The sequence below is a fragment of the Artibeus jamaicensis genome, unplaced genomic scaffold (genome assembly GCF_021234435.1).
Source record: "Artibeus jamaicensis isolate MK-2021 breed Jamaican fruit bat unplaced genomic scaffold, CSHL_Jam_final contig_471, whole genome shotgun sequence".
NCBI lineage: Eukaryota > Metazoa > Chordata > Mammalia > Chiroptera > Phyllostomidae > Artibeus > Artibeus jamaicensis.
In genome coordinates, this window is record NW_026521850.1 from 7798844 (window position 1) to 7811708 (window position 12865).

At 41.8% G+C, this 12865-nt stretch overlaps 1 protein-coding gene across 7 annotated transcripts in view; it reads left to right on the top strand.

Moving 5' to 3' along the window:
* Positions 1-580: 580 nt before the first annotated feature.
* MAPKAP1 (MAPK associated protein 1) overlaps positions 581-12865 on the top strand; it is a 217448-nt gene continuing 205163 nt past the window's right edge. For 2 of the 7 annotated variants that reach the window (XM_037160554.2, XM_037160699.2), the window contains exons 1-2: positions 581-838; positions 2511-2572. The gene's annotated coding sequence lies outside the window, so the exon portion shown is untranslated. Of the gene's footprint in view, positions 839-2510; positions 2573-12865 lie in introns of those variants that run through there. The other 5 variants (XM_053667681.1, XM_037160837.2, XM_037160776.2 and 2 more) reach the window with 3 other exon arrangements.

Sequence of the window (12865 nt, forward strand, 5' to 3'; positions counted from 1 at the left end):
CTTCTTATCTTATGGAAACCTCCCTGCAGTTCTTGAGGAAGATAATTATCACCTCCATTTCACAGATAATAAGAGTAATAACTAACATTTACTAAGTGTTTACTGTGTCAGGCTCTGTGTCAACCGTTTTAAAAGTATCATCCTATTTGAGTTTCACAACAATACTCTAAAATTGGAATGCTGTATGGATGGGAAAACCAAGGGTCAGAGACAGGAGGCATTTTATCTTAGAATACACAGCATGTTAAGATTTGCCATTGAAGCCAGGTCTCTCTGACCTAGAGGCAAAGGTGCCTCATCACTCATTTCTGATGAACTTGAGGGGTTTTTTTGTTTACCATGAAATGGGGCAGAAAGGAGAGGATTCGCAGGAGAACGCTAACGTTGATTTCTAGCTAACGCCAAGTCCAGGGGTTGGCGTGTCTTGCCAGACTCCCCAGGCCTTACCGGTGACAGGGAAATGGTGCACATGCGCAAGGCCTTCCACTCGACCCCGCCCCTCGGGAGGGCTTCTTTCCTTGCTCCCGGCTCCGGGGCTTGCGCACTACGTCCCGGCCTGTAGCTCCTTCCCTGTCGGGGACTTCCGGTGTGGGGGTGCGGTTCCGGGTCGTGGCGCCACTAGGGACAACAGGGCTGCTGCTTAGCCGGCGGGAGGTGGCGAGCAGCGTGGGTATGAGGGCGAGACCAGAAAGCGGCAGCTGAGCTGGCCAGGAGGAGCTCCAATCCCTGAGGATTCTGAAAGCTCGGGGCAGAGGCCGGGAGGCACAGGGGAGCCGGGCCCTCCCCCCAAGGAACGTGTCCCGGGCCGACCTGGTCCTTAGTGTGGCAGCACCATCAGGTAAAGGTTGCCCTAGCCTCTAGCCTCCTTGCTTGCACTCTTGCCAGCCACTGGTAGAGCTTAGGGGCTTGTTACTCCTCTGCGTTCCGCACACTGCCCATCGCGCAGCATGTCTGGCCCTTGCTCTGGTCTCCCGTGAGCATCCGTTTTCTGGCCCTTTCCAGACCCGCAGGCTGCTGCCCGTAAGCCTGACAGCTAGCTGGGTTTGTGATTTGGGGGGAGAAGCCAGTGATCTGGTAGTTTGAGTAGGGGGAGGGTGGCGGGTACTGTTGGCTCTGGCAGTTTCTGGCCCCACATTCAGCAACAGTCAGATGTTTTAATCTTCACAATATGAAAATCAAGTTTTCAAATCATTGCCTGTGTGACCCCCAGTTCCTAGCACCCCTTCTCCCCATTGCCCCAAAGGTGTAAACAGCCTCGAAGAACTGTTTTTTTTTTCTCCCTAGGTGGAGTACTGTTGTAACTTGAATATAAATTCAGCTGTATATTTTTGGGAGTGGCAAAGAGTGCTCTAGATCTCTTTAAGGTAGAAAAAAATCATTGTAGTTTAAACGAGAGTATTACTTTTAACCAGAGACCTGGAGGTTGACTCAGAAATTGGTTAAGATTTCATTCTCAGTGAATGCACATAGGTCTTTGAAGCTTTTCACAGTACCTGGCACTTGGTGCAAAGTATCTTGTTGTAAACCAGAACCAGTAAAGTGAATGGTCAACTGGAAAGGGGGGTTGACAAAAAGTAGTTCAGACAAAGTCAACAGTCTCATTCTGTTTTGACAAGCAGAGGGGGTGGATTCCTAACTTAAAAACCCACTAGAGCAGGAAAAGGAGACACCATCTTTTATTCCTCGTATACTGTGAGCCCATACGAGATGCTCAATTCTGAAAGAGTTCTTGATGAAGCATTGATAATTGTTTTCATCTTTTTCAGTTTACACACTTGCAAGCTTGCTGGGGCCTCACAGGTGTGCTGGCGGTCCCCTCCCCATCCAGCTTTGCGTTCATACCTGCCTGCAGCTACTGTGACCCCATCCTGAACTCATAGTCCTCTACAACTCCTAATCCTGCATCTGGCTAACTTTCCAGTTATGCTTGAAAAGGGCCCCTTCCTAGCATATTCTGCCCTGATCCTTTAGATAATTAGGACCTCAACTCATGTTTGTTCTTTTCTTTGTCCCTTATGTTTTGTAGGTCATTCTCCCTGCCTAGGAAGTTTTCTCCCTTTCTCGCCACCTATTGAAATGTTACCCAGGGCCCAGATGAAATTGGCGTCCTTCCACCAATTTAGGCAACCCCAGCTGGAAATGATTTCTTTTCTAGAGTCCTATAAACACTCATTATATCTATAATTATTTCACTTAGAAAACATTTACTGAGTGTGGATATATACCAGGTACTATGTCAGACAACGTAGAGATAAGTAATGCTCAGTCACTGCTGCAGGGAGCAGAATTTAGTGAGAGAGATAAGGGAATAATTCCAACACAATGATAAGTACACCGTGTGAGAGTTCTTTCTGTGCCACAGCAGTAGCACAGAAGTGGGGGAGAGGTGTCATTCATTCTTGAGGAGGTAATGCTTCTTAATGCGGGGTTAACTAAATTTTATTATTTACTGTGTACCAACTACTATATATAGATTTCTCTCGTTTAATCATTTTAATCTCAATTTACAGATTAGGAAGACTCAGGATAAATTACACAGCTGGTACGAGACAGAGCCAGGATTCAAACCCAGGTCTGTCTGATGCCTACATCTGTGCTTTTTTCATTTTGTGTTTTGTCATCTTTCTCACACCATATCTCTCGATTTCAAGAACATTGAAACGAGTATACAAGAGAAAAGAGTGTCAAAATGAATGGGACAGATGTTCTTTCAAATGTAGAGAAGACCATGTTGATCTTCCAAAGCAAGAAGGTGGTAGGGGGGCCAGCTCAACTTTGAATATGAGCAAGGAAAACATTCTGTAGAGAGTAATTGTGGACTCTGTGTTCAATTCCTGGCTCCTTGTCTCGCTAGATATGTGACATTTGGCAAGTTTCTTAATTCTCAGCCTTGTTTTTCTCAAGTATGGGTTGGGATAGGGGACCTCATGGAGTGTTGGGAATATGTTGTAAGCTGATGTGGACGAAAGGCCTGATGCATGGTATCAGGCCTGAAGTGATATCCGTCAGATGCAAAGGTGCAATGACTGTGGCATGCATTGCCATTAGAGTGGTGAGTAGCCCAGCCTGAATAAATCAAGCCGCTGGCTTCTTTTTCAGTGAGGATACTGGGAGGTAAAGTTGAAGGGTCAGTAGGGGTCAGTGTCAGTGAGGACTTGAGTGTCAGACAAGAGAGGTAAATTCCAGTTTCTGTTTATAACTACCACTTAATAAATATTTTGAGAATCTGTGATTCATTTAGCAGTGAATGGGAGTGTGTTAGATCCTGGGGTTGCAAAGAGGGACAAACCAGGTCTTCACCCTGAGGTTGTTGACATTCCAGTTGGGGAGACATATCTGTGTGCAGGTAAGCTGTAATAAAGTACTGTAGGTACAGAAATAGCAGTCCCCACAGGGTACAAGGATCACAAAGGAGGGAACGCTGATAATAGCAGTTAATGAGCACTTACTGAGTGCCAGCCTTGTGTTAAGTGTATCATCTCATTTATTTCTGTACAGGAAGGCCTATATTAGCACCCTGGTTTTACAGATGAGGAAACTAGAGCATAAAGACGTTAAGTAAATTCCTCGAGTTTATGCAGCTGCTGCAGCCGTGAGTGGAGGGGATTGTCTGCTAGACTTTGGTATCTCCACTCTGCAGTACCCCATCTCATTGTTTCTTCTCTCTGATGTGGGTGGGGACCCTCTGGAGAAGCTTCAGAGAAGAGCTGGCCTGCGAGCCGTGTTCAGTGTGTTGGTCACTGTGCTAGGCAGTGGGGATAATGAGGAGTGAATGTGGAGGTGCTCTTTGCCTCATCTGTCCTGTTAAATCTGTTTCTTTTTCAGTGGGGGGTTTGCTTTGATAGTTGACTCATAACTGAAGACTTTAGAAACTGATATACTTCAGTGGATTTATAAATGCTTCAGGCTGAGAATTTACTGGAAATCTCTTATTCTGATATATAGGCCTTATTGATTAAGATACAGCAGTAGATACCAAATCTCCTGCTGCATGGGAGGTGCTCTGACTTTGTGTTTTCTGTGAGCTTGGAAGTTTTTGAGAAGTTTGACTTAAAAGTTAGCACATCTCAACTTGTGTTAAATTTAAAATAATTGTGCACCTATATTTTGGTCATTGTTAAGTGTTTTTGTTTTGTTTCCTTCAATCTTCAGGATTCTGAGAGATAGGTGATATGACCCCATTTAACACACGAGTAGCCTAGGGCTTAGTGGTTACCCAGGAGTCACACAGCTAGTGAGTGTTAATGCCAGAAAAAATTTGGACTTTCCATTAGAGTGAACAAATTTTATTACATTCATTTTCTTTGAGCATCTGCCTCACGGGTCTCCCACTCAAATGCCTACAATGGGAACGAAGAAAGTAGGACAGACCTGGGTGAACTGGGGGGCATATGACCAGCCTGAAGGTATCCGTCACTGCTCGGCTCCTGCTGCTGATTGCTCTGTGAGAAAGTAGGCCCCTTGTCCCGGGATGTTTTGCCTATTTTCAAGACATGCTGGAAATCTGGGTTTTAATGTATTTAGCTTTAAAAATTTGCCATTTAAAAAATTATTGTGTATACCAAAGCACATTTATGGGCTGTGTACCGTCCTAGGCTGCCTGGCTGTGAACCCTGATCTCCTTTATCACTGAAATTTTGGTACCCACTGTTCAAAGCAGGAGGTACCACACAAGTGGAGATTACTGATCAGTAGTCTACTGGTAAATTGCAGAGTGAAGGAGTGTTGTAATTGACTCGTACTGATGTTTTTAGGGAAGTGGCAGAGTGAATGCTTTCATTATATAATCAGGCTAAATTTCAGGAGGGACGGGGTTTGATGGGGAGATGACCTTGTAATACCTTTAGCACTTTAAATGCAGTTAGATCTCTTGTCGCTGTTGATCCCCTCTACAGTGCCATGAAGTGAACGCGGAGGGTAAACGTAATCTCTTGAGATGAAAACACTGGCACCCAGTGAAAGACAGTTTAGTAGAAAGTGGGCTAGATTGAGAGAGACTTGAAATTTGACTGTAGGTACGCCGCCAACAGCCTCATGATTTTGGTCAGGCCACTTAGAAATCTTTATATCTTTTTTTCCATCTGGATGATAATGAGGACTCAAATCAAGTCTCGCTGAGTTCTTTTCAGGATGCCAAGCTTTCTGATTCTATTTGACATGTTCAAAGTTACGCGGCTGATTACTGGCAGACCCCAGTAGAGAATGGTTCAGATTTAAAGTGCTTCGTCTCCTCTCTTGGCAGGTTGGGAGCCACTGCTCCACTCTTCCCTCTGTTCTTCGTTTATTACTACTTCTGGGAAAGGATCTTGACAGGCCAGGTGCTTCCCAAATGCACATAGTGCTTTGTTGACTTTATATACATAAGATTGAAGGGGGACAAAGAGGCACCCAGCATAGTGAGAGAAATATGGTATGAGAGTTCCCAGCCCAAGAGTTTAATTTATTTTTATTTTAATACCCAGCTTCCACAAGGTGAGAATTGAAAAAAAATATTACTCTTCTAGATACCTGTTTTCATGCATACTCTATTGTATAAGGAAAAAACATGGAGTATAAAAATAAACAAAATAAATTCTGAGCAGTCATTCAGAATTTATTAACTCTAGTTGGCAGCAGTCTAGATATATTGGGAAAATAGATTTAATATAGGAAACACAAAATTTGGTCCCTAAGAAGAAAACAGTTTTAAGTAATTGAAAGTGAGAAAAATGGGAGAGACTACTTAAAAAACAAAACTTAAATTCTGGGAATAGCAAGAATATATTAGAATAAGCATTGGAATTAAATTACAGTAATCACTTGGAAATAAATTGACTATTATGTCACATTTACCTATAAATATATGCAGTATTAGAGTCATATTCTATTTCTTGAGTATACTTTTATGAATATGCTTTTATTATTGGTGCACACATAATGGACTGAATTTTACACATTCAAAACAATAACATTTTTTAGTTCTCTATGGACTCATTTTAAGGTATATTATTATAAGTAAGTATTGCTTCCGCAGAGAAATTGGTAGAAAACCACTTGAAGGAATGGTTTTCTTTTTAAAACAAAGTAAATTTTTCATCTGAACTTTAGTTGCTGACATAAAAGATGTTAACAAAGAACTGACATGCAGACTTGAACTTGAAGTCACACCCACCTGTATTTGAATATTGGCTTTGTCAGTTACAAACTGTGTGACCTTCACAATCTGCAAAATGAGGATAACACTGCCAATCTCATACACTACTTGTGAGAATTAAATGCAATAACTTATGTAAGTACCTAGTACCATAATATTTTGGGGGAGATGCAGGTATAAGCATTCAAGGCCACAAGACTTTCAGGTGTTAGTATAATGTAATAAGAAATGATTCTGTGGAGTAATTGTGAAGGGGTGAGACTCATTTCACGTCTGGATTGTGAAATTAGTCTGGTTAATCCCTGGTTGTGCTTTGTGCATCACTTAGCACACCTACCAAGTGTGCGCCATGGAGAAAAGGGTTTCAGTCTGCCATTTATTAGACTAGTAAATGAATTGATCTGTTCAATAACAATGTACACCTTCAGTTGCTTATATTACCTCTTTTTTATGTCTGTGACTACCTGTTGAAGTTGTTAGAACAAAGGGTATTATATCCTCATCCCAATCTTACAAATGCTGAAACTGAAGCTTAGAGAAGTAAAGTGATTGAAGGTAGAGAGCTATGGATAATGGCACAGGTAGGATTTGAACCCTTGTTTTTTTCCTCTAATTATAGTGCTTTTGTCGCTGTTCCATGCTGTTCTAGATTTGGGTGTTGAAACTGGCCCATATTTTAGGACTGTCACCAACCGTGGTCCTCATTTACACTTAATGCCTATGGAAAGTTGTCATTGACTACCTTGTGAGAATGTTTGATTACAGGCATAACCGTATGATACCAAGTTTAAAGATTTGATGGCGCTCTAATAACACTCACTGCTGGCAGAGGATGGTGGTGAGGTAGTCACTCATGTTGCTAGTGGGGACATACATCAGTCAGACTTTGCTGGGAAGAGCTTTGGCAGTATTTATCGCAGGCCTTACCAAAGTAAGTCATGCATACCTTTTGAGCAATTCCATTTCTAGGAATTGTTGTTAAAGGGATAATCAGAGATATGGGAAAATGTTCACATTCAAATATGTTCACTGCAATGTTATTTGTAATAGTAAAAATTAGAAACAACTTTAGTATTTACTGAAGAGTTTGGAGAAATTATGGAAAAGCCATAGAATGGAAATACTGTGCAGTCATTTTAGATGTTTTAGAAGAATTTTAATGATATTAATATGCTTATCATGTAACATGAAGTGAAGAGATATGTAACTATAAAGTGTGCCCAGTTATGTCATAACGGAAGGAAAAGAAATAGGTGGTAGGATGATAGGCCTTTATGCATCCCTGTTTTCCAAATCACTGTCTGAAAAACATGAATCGTTTTTAACAAAAAATTCTTTTAAACTATTTTAAAAATATAGAGCCAGTGAACATCATTTTGACCAAAAAAGTTTTTTGCGCATGCAGGTGATTGAAGTTATAAATGGATTGTGCTTTTAAGGTGGTTTCCACCTCTCTTGTTTTACACTTAGAATTCAGGTTCAGGTTTCTCGAAACTACCTTCCTCTCATCCCCACAAAATCATATTTAAGACAGTATTGTGGAAGAAGAGCCCCGTTCCCATCAGGGGAAACCAGTGTCCCAGCACCACCTGCCGGCATCACTCCGTGAGTGGCCAGCGGGGCGGCGCGGCGTCCTGTGACAGACAGGTCTGTGTCTCAGAGGGAAGGCACTTCTGTCTCTGCGAGGCTGCACCCTAGCATGTACGGGGGGTGAGCAAAAGTAGGGTTACAGTTGTGAATACAAGAAACAGTGTATTCTTTATTATTATCTCTTCATTATTGCATTTTTCCCCATGAAAAACTGTAAACCTACTTTTGCCCACTCCAATATAGAACTTTTTTTTTTAGGGCGAATGCTTAGATGTTGGGAAGCATTTTTTTTTTTTAAGATTTTATTTATTTATCTTTAGAGGGGAAGGGAAGGAGAGAGGGAGAGAAACATCAATGTATGGTTGCCTTCCATGCGTCCCCTGCTGGGAATATGCCTGCAGGGAACTGGCCTGCAACCCAGGCATGTGCCCTGACTGGGAATCGAACCGCGATTGTCTGGTTCGCAGGTCCGTGCTCAATCCACTGAGCTACACCAGCCAGGGCTGGGAAGCATTTTTTTATTATGGAAAATTATAAGTGTGAATATCTTTTTGTAAGAAAAATAAATATCAGTTTGGATTTTTATTTTTCTGTAACAATGTTAAAACTGCATAAATATTGAAAGTCGTACCCTGACCAGGTGGCTCAGCTAGTTGGAGCATCAACCTGTGCACTGAAAGGTTGTGAATTTGATCCCTGGTCGGGGCACATACTGAGGTTGCGGGTTTGATGCCTAGTTGGGGTGCATATGGGAGGAAACCTGTCGATGTTTCTCTCTCATATTGATGTTGCTCGTGCTCTCTCCCTTCCTTCTCTCTAACATCAATAAACATATCTCCAGTTGATGATTTAAAAGAATGAAAAAAAAATAGAAGTCATGATGAATTGGTGTCTTTTACTCGTTTCTAATTTTCTTATACAGTACTTCATCATTGAAATGATGATAGTTTCAAAATATACAGTAAAGCATCATAGCCAGTTAGGTTACTTTTTAATCTGCGTGGTATTTTCCTATATAAAATATAAAAAGTGTGCAAAAATTTTAACGAAGTATTTGAGCATATTTAAATTAGGAAAATACCAGGCAAGATGTTTCTTTTTGTAAACTGCTTCTGTCCAAAGCACTCTGTATATTATCAGAATGAAAAATGACAGCACTTTGTCATCTGTTCAAATTGATATTGCACTCTTTGCAATGACAGCTGAAAAGGCCCACAGGTGCCATATAAAGAGGTGACCATGTTGTCATATTTCATTTCGGCATCCCTCTGCAAAGCCATAATTACCTAATTAGGTTGTTAATTAGGAGATTAGCATTTCACTATATTGATAGAATGCTCTTTACCAGCTTGGGGCGAGATACAGATTTGTCTGCCCTAATTTATAATCTCTGCCTTTTTTGATACTTATTTATTTGCTTTAGTTCCTGATGTGAGGCGATCCAGTTTACCTCAGAAACAGTTTGTTTACAAGCTAATGAAGCTTTGATCATTGGATTAAAGTTGCCTTGTTAAAATATGAACAGAGTTAAAAGGGTGGTCACATCCCCAAAATGCTAATAAAAATTCTGATTTGGTATAACTTGTATTTCTGTTAGTATAGACAACAAACGCATGATAAGAAAAAATTATTGCTATAAAAATTAAAAGAACTAAGTCTCAAATGTGATAAAAGATTTATACAGGGTGGGGCAAAAGTAGGTTTACAGTTCATATGGAAGATAATATAATAATTAAATAATACAAGAATAAACTGTTTTGCATATGCACAACTGTAAATCTACTTTTGTCGCACCCTGTGTATTCTAAACTAGGTGAAGGAAATTATTTAGTTATCTTTAACAACAAATCCCTATTATTTATACTTTAGACTTATAAAATACGTTAAGTATTTTGAATGTATTTCAGAAACCAGCGCTTGGTTCATTCCTTAGGTAGTCAAGATCAGGGTTTGTTCCATTTGTACCTTCTGTCATTTTGTCTGTGCTTGGAACATTGTCTTCCCACAGTCTTTGCCTTCCTGAGTGCTTATGGAATTTGAAGTATTTCAAAGTAACCTTCACTTGGTGAGCTGTTTGGAGTAAGCTGCATTTCCATCCAGTGTGTCTAGCATTGTTTGGGTGTTGGAGGGGTGGTAAAAAACCTGATTTTCATCTGTTTTCACTCCAGCGCATGATTTGACTGTAAAGTTTGTAATTTGCATTACATGTACCTTTCCTACATTTTTCAGTTAAGGAGATTAAGAGTCTTACAACAATGTTAGGAGCACTATTCCCACCACTAAGCTTCTTGCCTAATCATTCATTTATTCAGTCAGTCGTTGCTGAATATGGGCATATGTCTGGGAACTGAGCAGTGAAAACTCGAGACACCAGCCCTGCTCTCACGGGACTTGCAGTCTAGTGATGAAAAGTGCAGCCCGGTTTGAGAAGCGCTGCAGTCGTGAGAGGAAAGGTGAGCATGGAGGAGCACCTATGCAGGACTCGATGAGGTCAGACCTTCCCAGGGCAGGTGATGTGTGTATTGGGATCTGAAGGGTGAAGGAGATGTCTAAGCCAGGTGGGAGAAGAGAGAAAGCTGTTCTAGAGAGGAGTGTATGTTCTAAGGTTTGAAGAAAACTGCAGGTTGAGGATGGCTGGAAGTTGAAAGAACTAACAGGGCTAGCTGAAGGTGGGGCGGCAGATGTGGGCCAGTTTCAGCTCTACTAAAGAGTTTGGGGAGTCATGGAAGGATTTTAAGACAAATTAGAAAGCAACTGCCATAGCCTAGGTGAGAGTTGGTGGCTTGGATTAGGTTATGGAGATAACGAGAGTGAATGAAATCTAGAGAGATAAGAGAACATAAAGCATTGGTAACTAAATGGCGGTTGGATTCGTAGAAAGGAGTTGAGGATTCTAATTTGGACATCGTATTTGTTTTCTAACGTGTTTGAGTATCTCAAAGATAAGAGATCCATGACTCTGTTCCAGTATGACCCCCCAAATGCACTGGCTTTCTTTCTTTTTTTTATTTTATTTTATTTATTTTATTAATTATGCCATTACAGTTGCTCTATTCCCCCCTTCATTCCCCTCCACCCTGCACCCCCCACCCCCACCATTCTCCCCCTTTAGTTTATGACCATGTGTCTCAAGTTCTTTAGATCCTATATTTCCCATACTATTCTTGCCCTCCCCCCATCTATTTTCTACCTACGGTGTATGCTACTTATTTTCTGTACCTTCTCCCCCCTTCTCCTCCTCCCACCCCCCTGTTGCTAACCCTCCATGAGATCTCATTTCTATGGTTCCGCTCCTGATCTAGCTGTCCTTTTAGTTTGCTTTTGTTTTAGGTGTGGTTGTTAATAACTGTGAGTTTGCTGTCCTTTCACTGTTCATGTTTTTTATCTTCTTTTTCTTAGGTAAGTCCCTTTAACATTTCATATAATAAGGGCTTGGTGATGATGAACTCCTTGAATTTGATCTTATCTGAGAAGCACTTTGTCTGTCCTTCCATTCTAAATGAAAACTTTGCTGGATAGAGCAATCTTGGTTGTAGGTCTTTGGATTTCATGACTTGGAATACTTCTTTCCAGCCCCTTCTTGCCTGTAAGGTCTCTTTTGAGAAATCTGCTGACAGTCTAATGGGAACTCCTTTGTAGGTGACTGTCCCCTTCTCTCTTGCTGCTTCTAGGATTCTCTCCTTCATTTTAATTTTGGCTAATGTAATGATGATGTGCCTTGGTGTGTTCCTTCTTGGGTCCAAGTTCTTTGGGACTCTCTGAGCTTCCTGGATTTCCTGGAAGTCTATTTCCTTTGCCAGATTGGGGAAATTCTCCTTTATTATTTGTTCAAATAAGTTTTCCACTGGTGGCTGTTCCTTTCCCCCTTCTGGTACCCCTATAATTCTAATGGTGGAGCGTTTAAAGATGTCCTGGAGGTTCCTAAGCTTCTCCTCATTTTTTTTGAATTCTTGATTCTTCATATTTTCCTGTTTGGTCATTTTTTCCTTTGTTCTGGTCCACTCCATTGATTTGAGTCCCAGTTTCCTATTCCTTGCTATTGGTTTCCCGTGCAATTCCCTTCATTTCAATTAGTTTCGCCTTCATATGTTCCTCTAATTTGTGACTAAAATCAACCAGTTCTTTGAGCATCCTGATAACCAGTGTTTTGAACTGTGCATCTGAAAGTTTTGCTATTTCTTTGTCGCTTAGAGTTATGGGCTCTTTGGCTTTGAGATCTTCTTGAGTCATTTTTGGTCTGTTCGCACCCGTTAAGTATGAGGAGGGGAGCCTTAGGTGTTCACCAGGGCGGGGCCGCCTAGGTCGCTGGGTTGTGACGCTGTATGTGTGGGTGGGGTCAGAGCGGGGAAATGACGGCCCCCTCTGCCGCCTCTCGCCGCTGGGGCCTGCTCAGTTCCGTCTTACCTCCCACTCCCTCGCTGGTCCATCTGCCCATGAATGCGTAGTCCACAGTCAACCCGCCACCCTGCACCCTCACTGGGTCCACTGGTCGCTCACTGGGTTGCTCACTGGGTCCGCCCATTGAAACCCCACGCAACCCCACACCTGGGATTTACGCGCCTGAGTCGTCTGACCGAGTTTTCCTGTGCAACCCCACTCCGCCAGCTGCTGGCTTCACCCCTCTTACTGGTCAGGCTGAAGAATTTGTTGTTAACAGACTTCTGAAAAGTTCAATTTTCTGTGTTCTGGCTGTGTTTTCTGTTGCTAATATTTTGTTGTCTCTAAACTTGGTTGTGTGAGAAAGCACGGCGTCTCCACCTAGCCTCCATCTTGGCGGAAGTCCTCCACTGCAGTGTTATTTACAGTTGCCAAGATATGGAAGCAGCTGAAGTGTCCTTCAGTAGGTGAGTGGATAAAACAACTATGGGACATTTACACAATGGAATACTACTCAGCCATAAAAAAGAAGAAAATTTTACCCTTTGCTACAGTATGGATGGACTTGGAGAACATTGTGCTAAGTGAAATAAGCCAGTCAGAGAAAGACAAATACCATACAATTTCACTCATATGTGGAATCTAATGAACAAACTGAATTAACAAGGGAAATGGGGACAGATTCATACACAGAGAGCAGGCTGACAGCTGTGGTGGGGAGGGTAAGGGGTGGAAGGATCAAGCAAAAAGGAAAGAGGATTCATG